General features: G+C 38.6%; 1 protein-coding gene across 2 annotated transcripts in view; it reads right to left on the minus strand.

Annotated features, from left to right (window-relative positions):
- MACC1 (MET transcriptional regulator MACC1) overlaps positions 1–12,211 on the minus strand; it is a 103,784-nt gene that overhangs the window by 44,943 nt on the left and 46,630 nt on the right. Inside the window, exon 1 of one of the 2 annotated variants that reach the window (XM_037056297.1) lies at positions 12,002–12,145. The exons of the other annotated variant lie outside the window; for it this stretch is intronic. The gene's annotated coding sequence lies outside the window, so the exon portion shown is untranslated. Of the gene's footprint in view, positions 1–12,001; positions 12,146–12,211 lie in introns of those variants that run through there. 2 annotated transcript variants of the gene reach the window in all.

The following is a 12,211-nucleotide window of genomic DNA, read 5'->3' on the forward strand; positions in this document are numbered from 1 at the left end:
TTTGTCCATAGAAGTATGATGCTGACTATGCAGAGAGAGGCTCTTGTAAATTATTAAGTGTTGTAAAATAGTTTAAAATGCAAAGCCCTCTATAAACACTGGATCCCGTGTGAGTTATTATTCTGCTGGCAGTAAAAAAGGGAGGATGGTAATAATAGTAATCCAAATTTATGGAGGGCCTATCATCTCAGACACTTATACTTTTGAACACCAGTTCGTTAATTCTCAGGTCTACTCATGGGAAAAGTAGCCAATGTTACCAGTTCCTTTCGCAGATAAGGAATTGAGACACAGACGGATCATGTAGCTTACACAAGGTTTGCGCAAGGGAACTGGGAGTAGAAGGAAAAATCATTAGCTATGAAGGTGGGAATGTGGTCCATAGATAAAGAATTGGCACCTTTGACCTTCTCCCATTCGGATGCATGCAAATGCAGGCAGTATCCCAGCTGAAGATGTCCGAGGTGCAAGGGGTTCGAAGGCAGCCGCTCAGTGCAGGGGGTACCACTGAAGTACACAGGTGAGCATCTGGGCCTTCTTCGCTGGGCATAATGGACATTCTGGCATGTTCTTGGCCTGAAGCCAACCCCTTGCCTTCCCACCACACCTACCAACGCCACCAGGGGGATCATCACACAATCATCAGAAAGCAGTCACTTCAGAACCATGTTCTGAAACATGGATTCAAAGGAGGGTTAGGGGAAATTGCTCCAGTGAAATAGAAAGCACACAGCAAGAACAGAGCACTTATTAATGTGAGAATTAAACAGCACAATGAACAAAGAGGAACTCACAGAGGCAAGTCAAGAGTATGTAAAATGTCATTCAAAAACAATACTATGGAAACCACTTTCAATCCTTACTATCTTCTTGGAATGATAAAATGGACCTTATTTAAAAATAATTAGTATTTTATGGCACTGTTTAAAATATTAGAATTAAATAACATTAAATGCACTATAAAATGAATCAGTAAGAAAGTTGCAAATTTTCATAAAGGAAAAAGGCCTTTCAAACAGAATTTTATAAAGCAGTTTTGATGTAACTACATCCTGTACAATCATTATTAGCAAGAGACCGAAGGAAAAGCAAGTCACTATACCATTTTGCACACACACACTTAAAAGATTACTAGAAACGATGATCTACAGATAAACCGAAATATCTCTCATTGACAAGCACTAAGTTATATTTCAAAATAATAATAGTAACTGAATTTAAAAAAAAACACGGTGACATCCAAGAAGAAAGGAGGTTACTGCGAAACCTCTGGTGTCAACATTCTCAATCAATTTACTGACAATAACAACCAATTCTGGAAAAGAAAGTAAACTGTCCTCAAATTGCAACAGGGATAAGTACATAGGTTAATTACAGGGAATTTCAACTTTAGGAAATGGCCAAACTCAACTCAAAACATGAAGAGATCAAGCAATTACATCAGAGGGAGGATGAAGCAATGTGCTCAATAATCCGAGCCTAATTTCCTTTTTGCTTGAGCCAGGAGAAAATCCCATTGATGCGCAGTTGAAAGACATCCTTCGCCCTGCCTGTCCAGACACACGGGTCTATGCAATATTTCCATGCCTATCTCCTGCTTCCTGGCAAAGTGGATATAAGGTGAGAATACTGGGTACCATCTAATGGCCAGTACCCATTCTGGCAGGTCATGACCACGCTATAACCATTTTTGAATATTTGTAATATCACTCTGCATCCAATAAAGTATCCGCCTAAATTGTTCATCTCTCTTTTTTAAGTCTTAAAGATGGTTGGGTATTATTTGTTATGATGAATTTCTATTTTTCTGTTTCTTTATTAAAAACATATATTCTAACAAGAGAGAAGTGACACTATGTCATCTGAACAAAGATGACCTGAATGGGTGCTGGTCAGACCTGCAGGAAGGCAGGCACAACTTGCAGTTTTACAAAAGGGAGGATGAGCGTAGCTGTCGGGGTTGCGAAGTACCAGACGCCAGGAGAGGCCCTTCGGCCAGTCTGCCCTATGGCAGCATGTGGTATTTATGAAATGGCTCTGGAGGCTGAGCTGTCTGGGTTCAAATGCCACCTCTACCCTAAGGGCTTTGTAGGGAGAAGGGTAAAGAGTGTTTCAAATAAAAGGAACGTTAGGTACAGATCAGGGGCAAGGGAGTGACGTGGCTCATTCAGGAAACAGGAAGTAGTTGAGGAAGGCTGGGTCACAGCGGTGGGGCAGGCACAGGGGTAGGAGGTCTGGGGAAGTGGCAAGAGGAAAGGACGCAAAGGCCAGCAGGGACTGGCCTTGAATGGCCTTATGAGACTTCCCCAGGAGCTTGAACTTTGGCCTACAAGAAAGAAGACACAGAGAAGTTTAAAGTCAGGGACTAACATGATCCCATCTATGATTTACACTTTAGAAAAATGAAAGCAAAAGGTGAAGCAGACCTGGAAACAAGGAGAGGTGAACTAGGGAAGTAGCTATGACAGTGGAGAGAAGGGGCAGAGCCCAGCTCGTTCCTCGCCATCCACTCCTGAGCTCCCTGAGAACTGCAAGTCATCCCTTCAGGCCTTGCACTGGAGCCCCCCTCAGATTGCATGTTTGAGCTCCAGCCTCTAGAGACACACAACTCAGAAGTAGCACCTTTAGTCCAAGCACCCGCTGAACCTCTTTGGCCTCCTGTAAAGAAATGGGGGTATGCATAGCCCAGTGACTGCTATCTTTATCTCTTTTCAATTGTTCCTGTTTTCTCTCTCTAATAAATCAGTTATCCCCACACACTACTAGATACTTAGTGTGAGGTAACAGTTTTACTATGAATTTCATTTATCTTCATTTGTAAAAGACAACAGAAAATAAATCTGGTCTCAGAACAATCTATGTATGACCAAGTCAGTGATTACTTTCTTAGACAACCATATACCAAAGTGAAGGGATAAATAGATAAATGCTATTATTTAGTATTTCTCTATTGCTACCAAAACCTTTTATATTTACTAAAAGTCTTTTAGTTGAATCTGCATCTGGGAATAAATTGTATGAGTTATAAAACAGAGGCATTAGAAAGTGGACATGAGACTGTGTTTCCCACCAACCCAGTAACGATATAGAGATGAGTAAAGCCCCCTTCCCTTAGGAATTTCTAGGTTTTAAACTATTCCACAATGTATTTTGAAAGTAGAGTGAGGTTAGCTTTCCATTTTAGACTTGCCTTGAGGGTCAGCCAATGTGGTTTAGAGGAGAGACCAACTTTCTTGATCAAGTTTCTAAACCTCTCTGAACTTTGGTTCTTACATCTATTATGTAGGAATAATAATTATATACCTTTCCTGTCACGTTTTGGGAGACTTAAATGGTTTAATGTCTGTGATGAAGACCAAAAGGTCTGTTGTTTGGAGAATGTTCTATAGCTGCCTTTGTCAAATCAGGTAATCAGCAGCTACACTTAGCTATTGAACACTTAAAATATGGATAGTGCAACTGAGAAACTAAATTTTTTATTGGACAATTTAAATGGTAAAAGACACGTGCAGCTAGTGATCACCAAATTGAAAACGTAGCCCTAGAGCATGGTCTGAGCTTCAGTGATTCCTACTGCAAGTTAATTAACTCTCCACTGCGCTGGGAATACTTATATCAGTATATTGTCCTTGCTTAAGAATGAATTTTTCCCTCATATGTAGGCAAAGATAGGTGTGTAACCACTTCAAACACAATTTGTGAGATGAATCAGAATGCAATTATATTTTGTCCACCGCTTTCCTCTTAAAAATGTACTCACTGGAGGGAGTGTTTTCTGATGCCACTGACGAAAATTCCCCAGTTCGTCCCATGTATCTTCTGGTCACTCATAGATTGAAAGAAAATCCTGTGGTTAATTTAAGTTGAAAAATGCAGTTTTGATTTATAAATTGGAATACCCCATCCACTATTTCCATCAGTATGCGAGTCTTCCAGTGTATAACAGGTTCCATTGCCTGCATGCCCTGTGAGTCTACAGCCTTCTGAGGACAATACAGGGCACATCTCATTTGCTTCCTCACCTCCTCCATCACCCAATTTGCCAGCTCCTGTTGCTGAAGCCTCTGAAGTTGGAGAAGGAGGAAGTAAAGGGATAAATAAAAACAGGACATTTTTAATCTACAGCTTATTGTAAGGTGGCTTTGCTGATGTGATGTCCATTGCTAATACGGTGTGTGTGTGTGTGCACATGCGTGTGTGTGTGTATGCCTATAAATGTAAGCAAACTCTGGGATACCCTCAGAGCTTACAATTGCCTGTGCATTGAGCAATGCATCTAATTCCTCTGTCAGCTATGCCTCCCCCAGCTATGAGTATCTAACAGAAAGCATGCCTCGCTTTCCAGGAGTGTATAACAAAGCTGGTTCTTCCAGCTTGAGATAAATAAAGGACTATCCTTCATTTCTACCTCCCTACATCAGGTCAGTTGTCCAAAATCATTGTCACAAAATCCTCGCCATGTTTTTTCTCTCTTTTATTTTTTTATAACCTGGAAGCAGGTGAGAACATCAGGAATTGTGAAAATATTCCAGTTGGGGTTTTAGTCAGATACATCTTTTTTGGTATCTGAAATCTCTTGTCTCAGAATCATAAGCCAAATTTTCCAATTTGACATCTTTTATCACTGCAGCTATGTTAATAGCAGCTAAAGACCAGAAATTACATTTAAAAATCATCAACATGAGAAAAATTAATAAATTCGGGCACATCCATAACCATGTGGTAAGAAATAATGTGGTCAGCGGATTTCTCAAAAGAGACCTTACAGGCAAGAAGGAGCTGGAAAGAAGTATTCCAAGTCTTGAAATCCAAAGACCTACATCCAAGACTGCTCTCTCCAGCAAAGCTTTCATTTAGAATGGAAGGTCAGATAAAGTGCTTCTCAGATAAGATCAAATTCAAGGAGTTCATCATCACCAAGCCCTTATTATATGACATGTTAAAGAAACCATCTAAGCAAAAGAAGATAAAAATATGAACAGTGAAAGGACAGCAAACTCACAGTTATTAACAACCACACCTAAAACAAAAGCAAACAAAGAGGACAGCTAGATCGGGAGCAGAACCATAGAAATGAAGAACACATGGAGGGTTAGCAACAGGGGAGTGGGAGGAGGAGAAGGGGGGAGAAGATACAGAAAATAAGTAGCATAGATGGTAGGTAAAAAATAGATGGGGGGAGGGCAAGAATAGTAGGGGAAATATAGAATCCAAAGAATTTGAGACACGTGGTCATAAACTAAAGGGGGGAATGGTGGGGGAGGGGATGTGCAGGGTGGAGGGGAATGAGGGGGGAATAGAAAAACTGTAATGCTATAATCAATAAAATATATTTAAAAAATTAAAAAAGAAGAAAAAAAACAAAACAAAAAAAAGAAATAATGTGGTATCTTCATATGCAATGATATGGGTCAATTTCCAAAATAAGAAAATAAAGGCACTAGACATTCCGCGTGCTAGGAATATTTATCACTGGAAACACTCCAAAGAAACTGAAACTTTCCACACTGCACTTCCTAGGAGGGGACTCACAGCCAGGAATCCACAACCTGGCACTTCAGCTTACTTTTCATTCTTTATGCTTTTATATTATTTGAATTTTTAAATTATATATAAGAATGACAATAAGCTTTTTATCTAATATCTTTGTAAATATATTTAGGTTCCTATTAAAGCCTCCAGCCACAGTTCAGTATTTTTTAATATTATTTTCAAATCCTTTTAGGTGGTACAGTCCCCAACAATTTTTTAAGCCCTAATATCCTGAAACAATTGTGTCTAAATCCTAGTTGATATGCAATGCACTTTCTAAGTCATCAACTAGCTCATTTGTGACATCAACCTCTGGTAACTTGCATAAGACACCAGGGACAGTACAATTGTCTAAACTTTTCAGAAAGTAGGTGAGCTGTGACAAACATGCTTTCTTTTCCCAGGATAATACAGAAAAACACCATACACCAAAATAAATTCAAGGTGGATAAAAGACTTAAATATAAGCCGTGAAACCATTAAAGCCCTAGAGGAGAACATTGGCAGGAAAATCTCAGATATTCCATGCAGCAAGATTTTTACTGATACATCCCCTAGAGCAAGAGACATAAAGGAAAAAATAAACAAATGGGATCTCATCAAAATTAAAAGCTTCTGCATGGCTAAGGAAAACAGTATCAAGATAAAAAGAGAAGCAACAGCTTGGGAAAACATATTTGCTAATGATACCTCAGACAAAGGTTTAATCTCCAAAATATACAAAGAACTCCCTCTACTCCACTCAAAGAAGATGAGCAACCCAATTAAAAAATGGTCAAAGGACTTGAACAGACACTTCTCCAAGGAGAAAATACAGAGGATCCAGAGATACATGAAAAGGTGCTCGATATCGCTAGCTATCAGAGAGATGCAAATTAAAACCACAGTGAGATACCACTTTACACTAGTCAGAATGGCTATCATAAACAAAGAAACAAACAAGTGCTGGAGAGGTTGTGGGGAAAAGGGGACCCTAGTTCACTGTTGATGGGATTGCAGACTGGTAGAACCACTATGAAAAACAGTATGGAATTTTCTAAGAAAACTAAAAATGAATGTGCCTTTTGACCCAGCAATTCCACTCTTAGGAGTATATCCTAAGAACCCTGAAGCACCAATCCAAAAGAACCTATGCACCCTGGTGTTCATAGCAGCACAATTCACGATAGCCAAGAGTTGGAAGCAACCTAGATGCCCATCAGTAAATGACTGGATCAAAAAACTATGGTACATTTACACAATGGAATTCTATGCTGCAGAAAGGAAGAAGGAGCTCCTATCCTTTGCAACATCGTGGATGGAACTGGAAAGCATTATGCTGAGTGAAATAAGCCAGGTGGTGAAAGACAAATACCATATGATCTCACCGTTAACAGGAATCTAAACAACAAAACAAATAAGCAAGCAAAATATGACCAATAACACTCAAATATGGATCAGGCTAACAGGGTCCAGAGGGGAGAGGGGAGAGAATCACAGGGGAAAAGGGGAAGGACTCACATGAACAAGTATAAAGGACACATGGACAATAACTAAGGGTTGGGGGCGGAAATGGGAGGGAGGTGGGGAGCACTGTGGGGGGCAGGGCTGGGAATATAAGACAGAAAGCTGTACTTGAACAAGAGTTAAATAAAAATAAAAATTAAAAATTAAAAAAAAGAAAAATAGGTTGGATTACAGACATAACATAAAACTACATCCTAACACTTTACATCTGGAAAATGATGCCTGATTCTTGACAGTCAAGGTCAAGTAATATATTTTTTTTTACTGAACTTTCAGTTTATCAAAATCCTCCACAAAGAGAATGCCTTCGAGCAGAGGCTGCTTACTGTGCTGGAGACCTGCTATTTTCTTGTTCTTGTTGTTAGCAAAGGGTAAAGAGGCTCCTCCTACCATCTTAGTCTGAAGGTTTATAATTAAGTTTACACAGGTTTTTGTCTTTCTCCGACTGGTTTATTTCATTTAGCATAATGTTCTCCAAAGTTCTTCTTCTTTTTTTTACAGCTGAGGAATATTCCTCGTATAAATGTCCCATAGTTTTTTTATCCATTTATCTACAGATGGACACTTGGGCTGCTTCCGTATCTTAGCAATTGTGAAAGACTCACGGGCAGGGACAACAGTGTGGTGATTGCAATGGAAAGACTAAGACAAAAATAAAAACAGATGAAAGAATAAAAACACACAAACAAAAGAAAATCTACAAAGAGAGGATAGCAGTAACTGCTGAAATGAAAGGGAGAGAACAGGATCAGGGGAGCTCTTCACTTAAATAAATTTCTAGAAAAAAATGGGGACCAAAATGTTAATACCATAAACAATTTTAAAAATCTAAAAATCTGCATATTTTACTTTTTGCTGAAAGGTGAGCACACTAGTCTTGTGTTATTTATCTATTTAAATATCTATCTACTGTGTATTGTATTATTTGGGAAAACATTTAAATTCAGTGCTTTTCCCAGTGGAAATAGAAGACACAAATTCTCCTTTATCATTCCAGGAAATTCTATCTGGTGACTATTCTCCTGGATAGAAATGAAAATGTTTTTGCTTAATCTGAGGAAGGACTCTATAAAGATATTTCATCACAGACTAAGGTGGAAGCTACAGTAATGAAGAGAGAACTCTCAGAAGGAAAAGTAAAACTTTGGGAGGAAACAGTCAACCTGCTCTTCCTTGGCCTTGCTGTGCTTAGATCCCGAAGACTCTCTTCCTTCAGCATCCCTCCTAGAATGGGCAGGAGGAAGAGCAGAACTACGCTGCCCCTTAATCAGGTAGGTGCTCACGGTCTGCATTTCTCTTGCTAACTCCAATCCCACGTGATTAACAGTGCAGTTTCCCGTTCCACTGGAAGGCTAGCCCAGCCGGCCATTTCCAATTGCCTAAAGTAAAAGGAACATCTGCCCCCACAAGAACTAGCTCTCTCTCTTTTGCTTCAGTGTCACTGTCAAGCTTAAAAACTCAAGAGCATCTTGTCTGTCATTTTTTTTATCATCATCATCATCGTATTTTCCTTTTTACTGAATGTCTTCCTCGTCCCTCTATTCCATTTTCATTCCCAGCACCTGTTACTTATTCACGATCAGATTATTAAAGCCTATTTCCAAAGTGCCCTCTCCACATTCATGCTCCCTATGCTCCAACCTATCTATAGGCCAGTCTTTGGATGATCTTCCTAAAGCACAACTCTCCACATGTTGTCCCCAGGTGGGGACCCATGGGAAACCCCGCCATGGGGGAGGTGGAGTCAGAATCCCTTTAAACTCCCACAGCCTTAACCTCATCCCAGCATCACCATCCAAAGGCCCCAGGATATACCCTCCCCAGAATACCAGTGCCCTTTCTTTCCAGCTATACAGAAAGACAGCCTAGTCAGTTTCACTTCCTAATTTCTGTACTTGACATTGCCTCTACTTCGACAGTGCCCAAACTTCAGGCCCTTTCGTAGTGCTACATGATATTTCCATTACCAAGTACCAGACTAATGTTTACTTACTATTTTCTGTAAATTCCCCTGCATTTTAGCTCAGATAAGTCTTTTAATAGAAAATTTCTATCAGTAACATAAATGGAAAAACCAGTATCTATTACAGAAATAGGCAATGACTATATTAACAAATGTCTTTCTAAAAGTTATTCAGTTACAACTAAATAAGTTTTGCCTGCTAAAATCATTGAGCTTGTTACAACTCTGTTGTTACAAAAAAGGATTAAACATGTGTTAGAAAACTTTAAAGTCATACAAACAACAATATATGTATGTCCTTGAAAAATTAAAAGTAGAATGAAAAATATAATAACTTTCTCACTATGCAACTCAGTTGCTGATTTTATGGATATTGCCTAAAATCATTTCATCTGTGAGAATTTGGGGAAGCATTGCTCCAGAGGAGATATTTTATGTATTGTTTTCTCATGATTTCAACTCTGCACATCCTTCCAGGCCTGGCTAACTCTCCATCATTTCCCGGAGCGTCTTCTAGATATTTACACACCATGATCTCCCCTTCCTCTGAAATGCTGGGTACATATTTTTTCCATCTTTTGGGGAGTTACTTCACTGTGCTTTTGAGTGACTCATACACAAGTTTTCAAATTTATCTTTTTCTGGTCTCCAATTATTACAGTTCAAGCGAAGATTTACAGAGGCTTCTTTTAATCCCATGACATTGAGCATATCATCCAAGGAGTGGGAATTAACCAACAGTAATGCCAGGAAAGTCATGAGTGATGCATGGATTAGTACTTCCTCCCTTTAGGTTTTTTATGAGTATGTGTCTTTTCTAGTGGACCAGGATACCCTGAAGGACTGCGTGTGACTCAGTCACTCTTTAACCCCAAGTCAAGGGGAAGAATATTGCAGGACTGCTAAAGGAAACTGTTAAATGAATAAATGACACATCCTAGAGAGAGTGCACCATATAGGGCATTCAACAGCAAACCCAGGGCTGCCCTCTCAGATAGAGAACCATATTGACCAACTGCTCCTGCAGCTTTCCTTCTCCTGTGTGTTCATTCTCAGGCTTCCCTGGACTTGTTGACGTAGCTCCTCAGAGAGTTTCCTTTTAAATACGTTCATTTAAATAGCTCACATGCAAAATTTGAACACTCATCACAAATCCTGGTTTCCGTAACCAAATACCATAAAGAATACTTAGTTTCAATAGACAGCCAGGCATATGAGTCTTTTTTAAGAAAATATTTTCCAGAAAGTCAATAATGACATGCTTTCATGTTTAAAATAAATAAAAGCCTAAATTGTCTTTTGTCTTCCAGATTACCTAATACATTTTAAGATAAAATGGTATTTAACAGGTCCTGTCTTAATACCCTTTATTATTTTGAAATACTCTTAAATACACAAACACAAAAATGATCTGTTTATAAATAAGCTAAAGGGCCCTGGCTGGGGTAGCTCAGTGGATTGAGCATGGCCTGTAAACCCAAGCAAGGGTCACCAGTTCAATTCCCAGTCAAGGCACATGCCTGGGTTGCAGGCCATATCCCCAGTAGGGGGTGCACAAAAGGCAACCACACATTGATGTTTCTCTCTCTCCTTCTCCTTCCTTTCCCCTCTCTCTAAAAACAAATAAATAAAATCTTAAAAAATAAATAAATAAGCTACAGAGAATGTGAGAAAAACAGAATAAATAATATACTTGGTCATATCTAAACTTTTCAAGTTTTAACTAATAACCAGGACTTCAAAATTGCTATATCTTTACAGTATCCATGAAATCATATTAAAATAACTATTATAAATCATAGATAATCACATAATTAAGTTAAGGAAAGTATAAAAAGGATTACCACAAAGACTAAGACTATATTCTTAGTCTTGACCAGTCATTCAAGGTCAAGACTAAGAATAAATAGGAAATACATCATAATTACAACTAATTGTTGTTATGTTAAAACTACATATGAACACAGGTAATCCAATTTCAATCTGAAATTAGGTCCATTGGAAATGGACTTGAGCAATTTTCAAGGAGTCAGAGATAACTTAATAAATGGGAGGCACCAGAATTTTCATTAAGGTTTTTTTGTCTTCTTTTTAAAAATTATAGTGAAAAATACATAACATAAAACTTACCTTCTTAACCATTTACAAGTGTTCAATTTAATGGTGTTAAGTGTATTTACAATGTTGTGCAACCAATCTCTAGAATATTTTCAAATTGCAAAACTGAAACTCTATAGCCATTAAACATCTCTTATTTTCCCTTCCCCCACTCACAGGCAACCACCATTTCATTTCTACTTTGTGTTCCTATGAATTTGACTACTTTAGCTACGTCATGTAGTGGAATCATACACTATTTTTTTCTATTTAATCTGTTTCTGAAATTCCACTGAAACTTATTTAGGAAGAAGCCAAGTTTATCCTCTATCAGTTATTGCCTAACCATCTATTTGTGCAATGAACTATGCTGATTTCACTCTGGTGACCCAATGAAGTAGCTTTTATATCAGTTTTACGAATGAGGAATCTGAGGTTCAACCAGGTGAAGCATCTTTTCAAAGACCACCTACTTAAAGTAGTGGGGCCACTGAACCCCACTTCCTCTGACTCAGTGCCCACAGTCTTTTCAACACACTTAGCTGTCTTTTGAAATGTTTAAAATTTTCAGAGGATTTCAACCATCCACATATTTGAAGCAAATCAAAGTGCTTTTCTTTTACATTTGACTTTGAATGTTGCATGTCTTCCTCCATTTTTTATAATTTTTTTATTTTATAACATGTCTCAAATATGAATCTATTCCATGTGTCCAAGTTTATTTTAAACCATGTCCCACCAACACAGAATATCAATTACCTTCCCTTGTTCCTTTCCCAGCAGAGCTTGCAGAGAAAGGAAGAAGCATTTAGTCTCTTCGATTATTCTGGAAATCACACAATGTCCTATGTGTACCACATATCAGTAGTGAAGAAAATACTAATTTTTAAAAACAACACTTACAATTGTGGAAATGAACTCAAGCCTCTTCAGTTCAGGAACATTATGTCACTGAATGGAAGTCACTCTAGGAAAACCAAGGACTCTCTCCAAATGCGTCTTGCTCTGTCTGCGGCACCCAAACTGCAGCGTTCCAAGCCACCTGGAACTAGAAGTCCTCCCAGTGCAGCGGCAGGCTGCCCAACCAGAAACTCTCCCGGGCACAAGAACTAC

Source organism: Sturnira hondurensis, unplaced genomic scaffold (genome assembly GCF_014824575.4).
Source record: "Sturnira hondurensis isolate 20B ecotype Veracruz unplaced genomic scaffold, ASM1482457v3 Scaffold0008897, whole genome shotgun sequence".
Classification (NCBI taxonomy): domain Eukaryota; kingdom Metazoa; phylum Chordata; class Mammalia; order Chiroptera; family Phyllostomidae; genus Sturnira; species Sturnira hondurensis.